At 29.4% G+C, this 9,275-nt stretch overlaps 1 long non-coding RNA gene across 1 annotated transcript; it reads right to left on the bottom strand.

Moving 5' to 3' along the window:
* Nucleotides 1-8,412: 8,412 nt before the first annotated feature.
* On the bottom strand, nt 8,413-8,986 carry LOC149058229 (uncharacterized). Its single transcript, XR_016190507.1, has 2 exons — nt 8,863-8,986; nt 8,413-8,789 (listed from the first exon to the last, which is right to left on the bottom strand). It is a non-coding gene; the product is annotated as an uncharacterized LOC149058229 (long non-coding RNA).
* Nucleotides 8,987-9,275: the final 289 nt, after the last annotated feature.

The following is a 9,275-nucleotide window of genomic DNA, read 5'->3' as shown; positions in this document are numbered from 1 at the left end:
TATAATGTATATCAAACAAAATCATGTTTTCGAATCATAAATATCACAATATGGAAAAAAGAAACACTTTCATTTGAAACAACAAAAACCTTAAATATACCTATAGGCTATAATAATTAATTGGTAAGTAATCAATTTTGTATTAAACGTTAATGAAATAATATTATTTCTAAAAACAAAGAATTTCAATATTTGTCTTCTATAAATTAATCCATTACAATTTTATAATATATTTTTTAATTTCTATTTTCTATTTAATTATTTTTCCAATATAGACAATTGGTTAGCCACTGGTTATGCCACTGGTCCTAAGCCCTTGGAGGCTTTAATGCTGGGTAGTGTTATGTTACGGAAATATGACTGGCGGATAATCTTGGACAGCTTGTAACTAATTTCTTTTCTACTGTCAGGTCAACACTGGCATTTGTTTTGAAAATAATGTATCTACTTAGATACATAACATATTTTAATTAAAACTTTTACCAACAATAAAATATAAATATTATGTATACATACTTAAAAGTTTTATAGGAAACCAAATAATAAATTAACTGAAATTATGGTAATATATTATTTAAAACTACTTCGGCGTTCATGTTGTTCGAATCTAAATCTAAATTCAATTGACATTTTATTATAATATACTATTCCGTCTTCTAGTCCTAAAATACTATGACTTATAATGTCTTTTACATGGGTGGAGAATCTTTTTTGGGTCAAGTACCAAAATTTAAAAGTAAAGGAACCTATCAAAACCAAAACTATAAGCCAATGTCTAAATTACCAAAACTGCGGTAACACCAAAACGTACTGAAGCTATCAATAACGATGTGTTTGCTGCAGTGCATGCCACCTATCATCCACCTGTCAAAATTCACGCGATTCTCCACCAACATGCACATTTCACACTATGTAAAGAGAGCTATCCAGCTAGTTACAAGGAATGTGCAGCATACAAAGACCTTCAACGACGTAAGAAACCTATCACTAGCAATCTTTTTTTTTGTCAGATAATATTAGAGATGAGACACCCATTGTAAAAGAGAGCCGCCCTACCAATGACACTAACCCAAACACCAACCCATCCTTAGCTCAGGCCACTTCAGGTCAATCCTCAAATCAATATCTACCCACTCCGGGTGTTGATATCAACAAAACAATAACAACCTTTCTAGAAGATTTCAAACCTCTAATAAATCCTTTAATATCCCTAGGTACTTACCAAAGTAATAAGCAGTCTTTTATGTAATACAAAATGATAACACATACTCAAACAAATCTCTTTTAATTTTACTGCGAACGGCCTCAAAAATAATGTAATTGCAATCCAATCAGTATTACAAAACTAACGTATTGATATTGCATTAATTACGGAAACACATTTTAATCAACACTCTAATGTACATATTCCAGGTTGTAAATTACTAAAAGCCAACCATCCAGATAATATGGCTCACGGCAGAGTCACCATACTAATTAAATCCACCATAGCATTCCAAGCTCTACCAAACTTCTGTCAGAACTTCTTACAATCCTGTGTGATTTTGATCAACATAAATAATATCCCTGTAACTATCACTGCACTATAATACTCTCCTCCAAAACATACCGTTACCAGTTACAGACTTTAATAGCTAATCTTGTACTTTTGGTGACAATTTTATTGTTAGAGGTGACTTTAATGTCAAATACCAAAGTTGGGAGTGTGTATGAATAACCCCGTGGACTACTTACGAGATTTCGCAAGTATAAAAACCCTTAAAATACTCGCTCCCCGGGCCCTACTTAGTTGCCAACTTCTGCTCATAAAACCCGGATATACTTGACATATTTGTTTCAAAAATTCCATCTAATTTATTTCACTCTACTGATAACAGCTTGGAATTAAACTCAAACCACTCTTCAGTCGTATTAACACTTAACAAATATCCATTAACACACCCGGAACATCCCAAACTGCTCAATGCCACAACTGATCGATATAAAATATGTCATGATCTTGTTAGTAAAAAAAAACTTAATATTAAATTAACATTCACTGAAGATGACCTATTGTTGGAATGACTTAACGGTAAATAACTTCACAAATGTAATTTAATCAGCGCCATGGTCGACTTCTGTAGTAAATCAGAATACCGCCCACGGAAAAGGCCCACGGACAACACTAGTGTAGCTATATTGCCTAACCATATCGCCGTGTTACTATGATTTTATCATTAAAATCATATAATGTAAAAAATAATAACAATATTTAACGAAAATAGCGATAATAATTTATATTATATGAAGTGATGTTAGCTTCATTATATATTATTATTATGATAGGAATTAAAAATGAAATGTTAAGAAAAATATTATTTCTAAGTTTATGATCAAAAAGAATAATAAGGTATACCTACTTAAATTATAACACTAAAGTCATATTATATCATATTTCAAAATTGTATTTATTCATGTTTAATGTTTTAGATGTTATTTTTCATTCAACAATCATTTAGATTGGGATAGACTATTAAGTTAGATTTTCCCTGAATGGTATGTATAATAAGTTATTAAGTTATTATTAATAGGTAACTGATGACTATTGAAAAGAATTGAGGCAATATTGCATACACAGTCGTTATCGAGGTATACTATGATAAACCAGGTTATAAGCTATATACATAGTACACCACAGGAGAAAACCATACGGGTAACTAAGTATACCGTTGATAACAGTTACACCTAAGGTAGTAGGATTCTGGATTACACATCTAAGTGCGTGGTGCCCCACGACGTAAGATATATATCATATATATATATAAGTAGTAGTGTGATTGAACTGCTCTTTTAAAATTGTTGATACCGTCTCACTTTCTCAGTTCACCCAACATGTCGTATTTTAGATCAATAGGCTCGTAAGCTGTTGTAACAATACAGCTGTAGACAATTAGATTTCCTAGTTATACTCGTAGTTCTGCAACGACGTTTTCACAAATGTGCCTGAGACATATTAATGATTTGCATTTTCTAAATAAGTGACTTTAGAAAAAAGTAACTACTCTCCCAGTCATGCAACTTGTATTTTTCATTTCTTTTTTATTTATTTAAATATATTCAATCTGTTGACAATAAAATACAATGAGTAATAAGGATGACATAAAAAATATACAAACATGAATAAGGTGAGGAGGAGACCGTTCATTAACAGAACCTCAAAAAATTCCCCCCCTATTTTATGATATCTTTAGACCCGTTTCTTTTTAATCGACGGTGAATTTTTGGTAATGTAAACAAATAACTTAAAGCAATATAAATGAAATAAAATAAAAATCTTAAGTACTAATTTCCCATCTAATGTATAACTAAATGACCAAAACAGATGTGTTTGATAGAAACATAATATTTAATAGATTAGAGATCTCTCAGAAATAAAATACGGCAAATGGAGAGAGGAGCACGGAATCCATGTAACCCTTTCATGGTCGTATTGTATACTTATTATAACTTATATATATAAAGATATTATAAATATCGGAAAAATCACTCTACAGGAAAATAATTCGAAATTGGTTCTCAGATCAAATCAAGTGTACGAATGGTATATACTAATCACTAGAGAAATATTCAATTTGGTTCCGTTTAAAATTACTGATCAGCATACAAATATTCGAATTGGTTTCTATATAGTATGCACAAATTTCTAACTTATACATTATTAGATTTTACGATGTCTGGGAAAATTTATAAATATAATATTAAATCTTATAGATTATAGATTGGTTATTTTTGTGTCTCGTCAGTCTTGTGACAACTAACTCAATCACACGTATTGGTATTTACTATAATATAAATAAGCGCGTTAAAATTAAAGTGATGTTAATTGAGATAAACAAAAACTATTCGTGGTTAATGGTTTTTATACGGTTTTCAAAAAAAAAAAAACATTCGGGAAATGGCGAACGGTGGATTGCTACAAAAATAAATTGCAAATAACTTTAAAAATAAATAATTTAAATATTATTGAGAAAAGTAACCTTGATCACACTCATCAAAAACATTTTGAAAGACAAGTGTTAAGCATTAATGAAAAGGAAAAGTTTAATAATATCTTATAAGCCCTTCAAAATTGATTTTCCAAGAGTTAATGGAGTAAGTTACCTAAATGGTAATCGGAAAAAAAGCCCCAATATCAAAATACGGTAAAAAAAGCTTAAAAGCCCCGGATATAGGAAAAAAAAGCCCCAACTATAAATTCATAGCACATTTTTATCATAGTGTACATTTTATAATTTTAAATTTTTAAACAATATAGGTAGGTACCTATAATGTCTATATTTTATACCTATTTTTACTTAACACTATTATTAAACAATTATTTTTAAATAATATACCTATATTTCAATATAATTACGTGACATTTTTTGGACATACATAGGTACCTATAGGCTATAACCATATAATACCTATATACAATATAGGTTATACATATCACATAGAAATCATAGAGGGTATAAAAATCCATCAAAACCGAGATGTCTGTCAGAAATAATTGTTGAAGGTAAATTAAAATTTTATATTATATGAGTATTTTTAAATTTCAATATCTTACATACTCACATCTCGCTAAAAAATAACAATATTGTAAAAGTCAACATACAATTGATAAGAGGTCTAATATTTTTAATTTGTATCATGAGTAACAAACCAATAAAAAATGTACCTAACAATTTGTTTAGGTACAATTTCTATCTGTCACAGTGTTACTCACTCGTACATTATTAAAATATAAATTGATTTTTAAAACATATTGGTATACTTATGTAATTTAAAATTTAATAGGTGAATATAAAGAATATGGTCAAGAAAGATTCTTACTCTACGATAACGGCCCAAATACCTGCAGTGAAAGGATTATTATGTTTGCCACTGATATAGGATTGTCCTTATTATCAAACAATAAATAATAAACATATTGATAAAAAAACTAGTATTTTATTATATTATATTTATGGTTATAGAGTTCAAGAAGTGTAATAGAATAGGTATAAAATATAGGTATTATATTGTTTAAAAATTTAAAATTATAAAATGGGGCGTATGTAATTTGCGCCAAAAACAAAAACAAAAAAAATAAATAAATATATAATTTGCACCACATCTAAAATTGTATTTTGGTAATTTGCGCCACTTTTTAAGTTTGTAATTTGCGCCAAATAAAACTAAATAAAAAGGCAATATGTAATCTGCGCCATCGTTTACCTACAAAAACTGTAATATGCGCCATAATTCACCTTATTGAAATTGTAATTAGCGCCACAAGTAAAACGCCATTCGTTATTGTGTATTGTGTATTATATGTGTATGTGTGTATATGTGTATGTGTGTATGTATGTGTCCTATCTTATCCTTAATGGCTAACAATTATTATAATTATTTTATTATATATATTGAATTTAAAAAATAATATGATGGCTTGAGCGCACATCATTACAGTTCATAATATCTAAGCTTTGACAATTAGTTTCCACGAAACTAAGCCTTTTCTGTCAATTTTATTTTGTCTGTAGTCTTCATATATTTGTTGAAAAGTTTCCAAACGAATTTTATTTTTAGTAGAATTTCGTTTTTTGAGATGTATACTTTTAATTTTGATCAAAGTTTCAGTTTGAAATCCTTTCAGTACGTCCAAAAAGTGGTAAATAGTAGAATGTGGGTGATAGAACTCGGAATTGAAACGTGAATGATATGATTCGCAAGCATTAGTAGTGAGAGCTAATTACGCGATATTCGCAGCCCAAATTATTGGTGGAAATTTAGCCTCTTCACAGATATATTATGTTTCAACTAAATAATCGGCATATTTTTTAAATCTTATGTCATTAGGAATCGATGACATAAAATCTTCAATAAAACAGTTAGTAGTTACTGACCTCATTTGTAGAAATAAATGGCAACCCAAATGTATGGTTTAGCCACTTGCTTTCTTCTGTTTTATTATTTTTATATACGTTGGATAAAGCCTAATTCCTGAATTTTTCTATACCATGATTGAGTTAGGTGAAACCTACAACCAAATATTTTAGTGTTGTCCCAGACTTGTCTCAATGCTATATGAATTGCTTCTTCAAAATCAGATATAAATAAATTTGGTTTCAGAGAAAGTTCACGTGCATTACACAAATGTATGATATTTTTAAATGAATTTACGTAAGTTGAAGTTTTTTTGTCAGGAAGTAATGCAAATAAAAGTGGTATATAATGATCATTACATAAGCCATGCAAAGAAAACAATTGCAATAACTTGGGACAATATTCAAAAGTTCCATCCATGTATATAATCTCAGATTCACATGGAACTTTTAACTTTGTGTCACATGAAAATATTATTATATGCAGTTCGGATCATTTATTAATAAAAATTGCTTATACTATTTTGCAATTCTTCCATTGTTTTTGGTAATGGTGGCACCATTTTTCTACGGGCGTTATAAATATTTCGTCGAACTAGTGATATATCATCGGTAGTGATAGTTTGTAAATTAGATATATTTTCAGAAATTTCAGTTCGTAATATCATACTTGGTGTAGTGTACAGATTTTCCACTCTCTTACATCCATTTGAATGCATTTTTCTGTCTATATTTGGTTGATCATGCCCGTTATGTTCATTTACAATTTCAGCAATTTCTACAATTTTTTCTATAGAAGTATACACTTTTGCAATGCAAGTTCTGACAGTACAACGCCATCGTATTGCAGTATTTTTTGATTCATGAACTTTCCGAAACGTAAAATTTGCAAATAGGTAATAATAAATCTTTGCCTCTGGTACTTTTAATAATTTCACCAATATTTGTATTATTTTCCATTATTTACACTTTTATAAAATTTTGAAATGTGAAAATAACATGAATGCACACGTGATTTATATCGGACTTACTGTAAATATCATGATTAGCGACATTGTTGTTCAATATTAACAATTTGTCAATGTGTAACGATACATTGATAATTTTCATTAGATTAGACGTAATTGGAGATCGATTACGTCTAATAGAGACGATATGTCTCTATTATCAGTAGAACACAACAATATTAAATTGGACACACGTGCGTATTATTGTATATCCTATGCGATATCAGTAAATTTATCTGCCAGTAAATTCCAACAATATTGAAGTTGAAAGTGTGGCGCAAATTACATAATCCATTTCATTTTCTGTCGTGGCGCAAATTACCAAAATTAATTTGTATATGTGGCGCAAAATACATATTATATTTTTATATTTTGGCGCATATTACATACGCCCTTAAATGTACCTTTTAATGGCGCAAATTACAGGTAATTAAATTGGCGCAAAATACCATCTCCCATAAAATGTACACTTCGATAAAAATATGTAATGAATTAAGTTGGGGGTTTTTTTTCCTATAGCCGGGGCTTTTTTTACCGTATTTTGATATTGGGGCATTTTTTCCGGGGATTTTTTTTCCTAGATATATTAGAACTACATGAACAAATAGTAAAGATAATTTTAAGCTTATAAATGATCGTGAAAATAATATTATAGTTTATATTTGTTTATCATGTCTACCATAATTTAGAGATACTCATCAAAATGAAAATTGTTTGTTGATGGAACTTTTAAAAATTACCCATACAATTATATAGTTGTATATATTATCGTTATGAGATTTCGCCAGTTCATATATCATTACTTTTAAAGACAACCCGCGAACCAATAGCCTATGCTACCTATAGACAGCCAGGGAACCAACTCGAAATCGTTCCATTATAACAAGTAAACTAAAATGTAACAGACTAATAAATAACTACCAGACTGTCACACGTATAGACATCACCAACGAAACCATTTTGGTTTCCTTAAGTTATGCCGCCAGAGAAAAAGTAAGAACAGAAAATGTTGAATGGTCAACATTTTCCGCGAACTAAACCTTATGTGAAATAAGTATCTTTAGTTTTTTTAAATTAAAACTTTGTTAAGTGCCATTAGTGGGTGGCTTCTTACTCAAGTACTCATGTATTATATTTTTAACCCTTATCAAATATGCTAATTGTGCAAAATTGTACAGATTGTATATATATTGTGTAAAATAAAAAAAAAAATAAATAAAAAATTAAAACTATATAGAAAATTATACCGCGAATATTATTATTAAAGAAAATGGTTTTAGACTACAAGACAATTATTCCATGAGATATCATTACCAAGCTTATAGGCGATAATTTAATATAGAATTAATTTGAACTTCAATTTGACTTCCCAGTAAACTTTTTTTATGCAACATAAAGTAAGGTAAACTTATGAGGAATCTCGAAATAAATTTTCAACCGCATAATAGTAACATTACTCAAAACAAAGTAGGTTAGTATAGAATACTATTACTATCAATATAGAAATATAGAAATAATAATAAAATTGATAAAATTTAATGAATACAAATGTATATGTATATAAGTGAATCATGTATGATATCGAAGACGTTGAAACTTGTCTAGTGTCTACATAATATTATGATGTACGAGTTTAAATTCCATACATCCCATACCCCTTCTTCCCGGTCACCAGTTAACCACAATACCAATACCACTTCTACAATGCTTCCTAGAAAGTAACTCACCATAAAAATCATGTGTGTGCGTCACATACCGACGAGTGACGTACATCATACGATTGTATTGTAATGTTGCTGTAGTTTCTATATGGCATAATATGCACAATAACCGGAAGAAAAATGACGCACCGGTTTGTATGAGCGTGACCATCTCCCCTCCACTATCTGACCTTAAAGGTATATTATGTTTATTTTAATTTTTTGAATGCCCCTCTCCCACCACCAGAAATATGAATTTTTTACTTAAAGCCGTTGTCACGCCCGTCGACCAGATTAAGCGACAAAAAATCAACAATTTGTTCTTAATAAATTATAATCCGTGCAGAAAACGTGGTGTATGACGTATGAGTGTATGACACACAACCTGAAAATAATTATTATTTTAATCACCATCATAATTTTATAGGGGTGATCAGAATTTTCTGAATATCAGCAGCTATCCGCATAAGCTAACAAATCGTTCTAGTACAGCAGTGGTTATTAATAAAAATATAAAATCACAGCCACTAGTCCCCATAAATACATTAATAGAGCAACTACTTTTTTTCATTTAAATTAATTTAATACGAAGTACATAATATAGAATTTGCACGTCATAAATAGGTACCCTTCACAAGAAATAATAATAAATTATATCGCATTGATAATTAAGAATT

This window comes from Diuraphis noxia, unplaced genomic scaffold (genome assembly GCF_037042655.1).
Source record: "Diuraphis noxia isolate RWA-SAM2 unplaced genomic scaffold, SU_Dnox_SAM2 contig0002, whole genome shotgun sequence".
Classification (NCBI taxonomy): domain Eukaryota; kingdom Metazoa; phylum Arthropoda; class Insecta; order Hemiptera; family Aphididae; genus Diuraphis; species Diuraphis noxia.
This window is presented reverse-complemented; position numbering and strand designations above follow the sequence as displayed.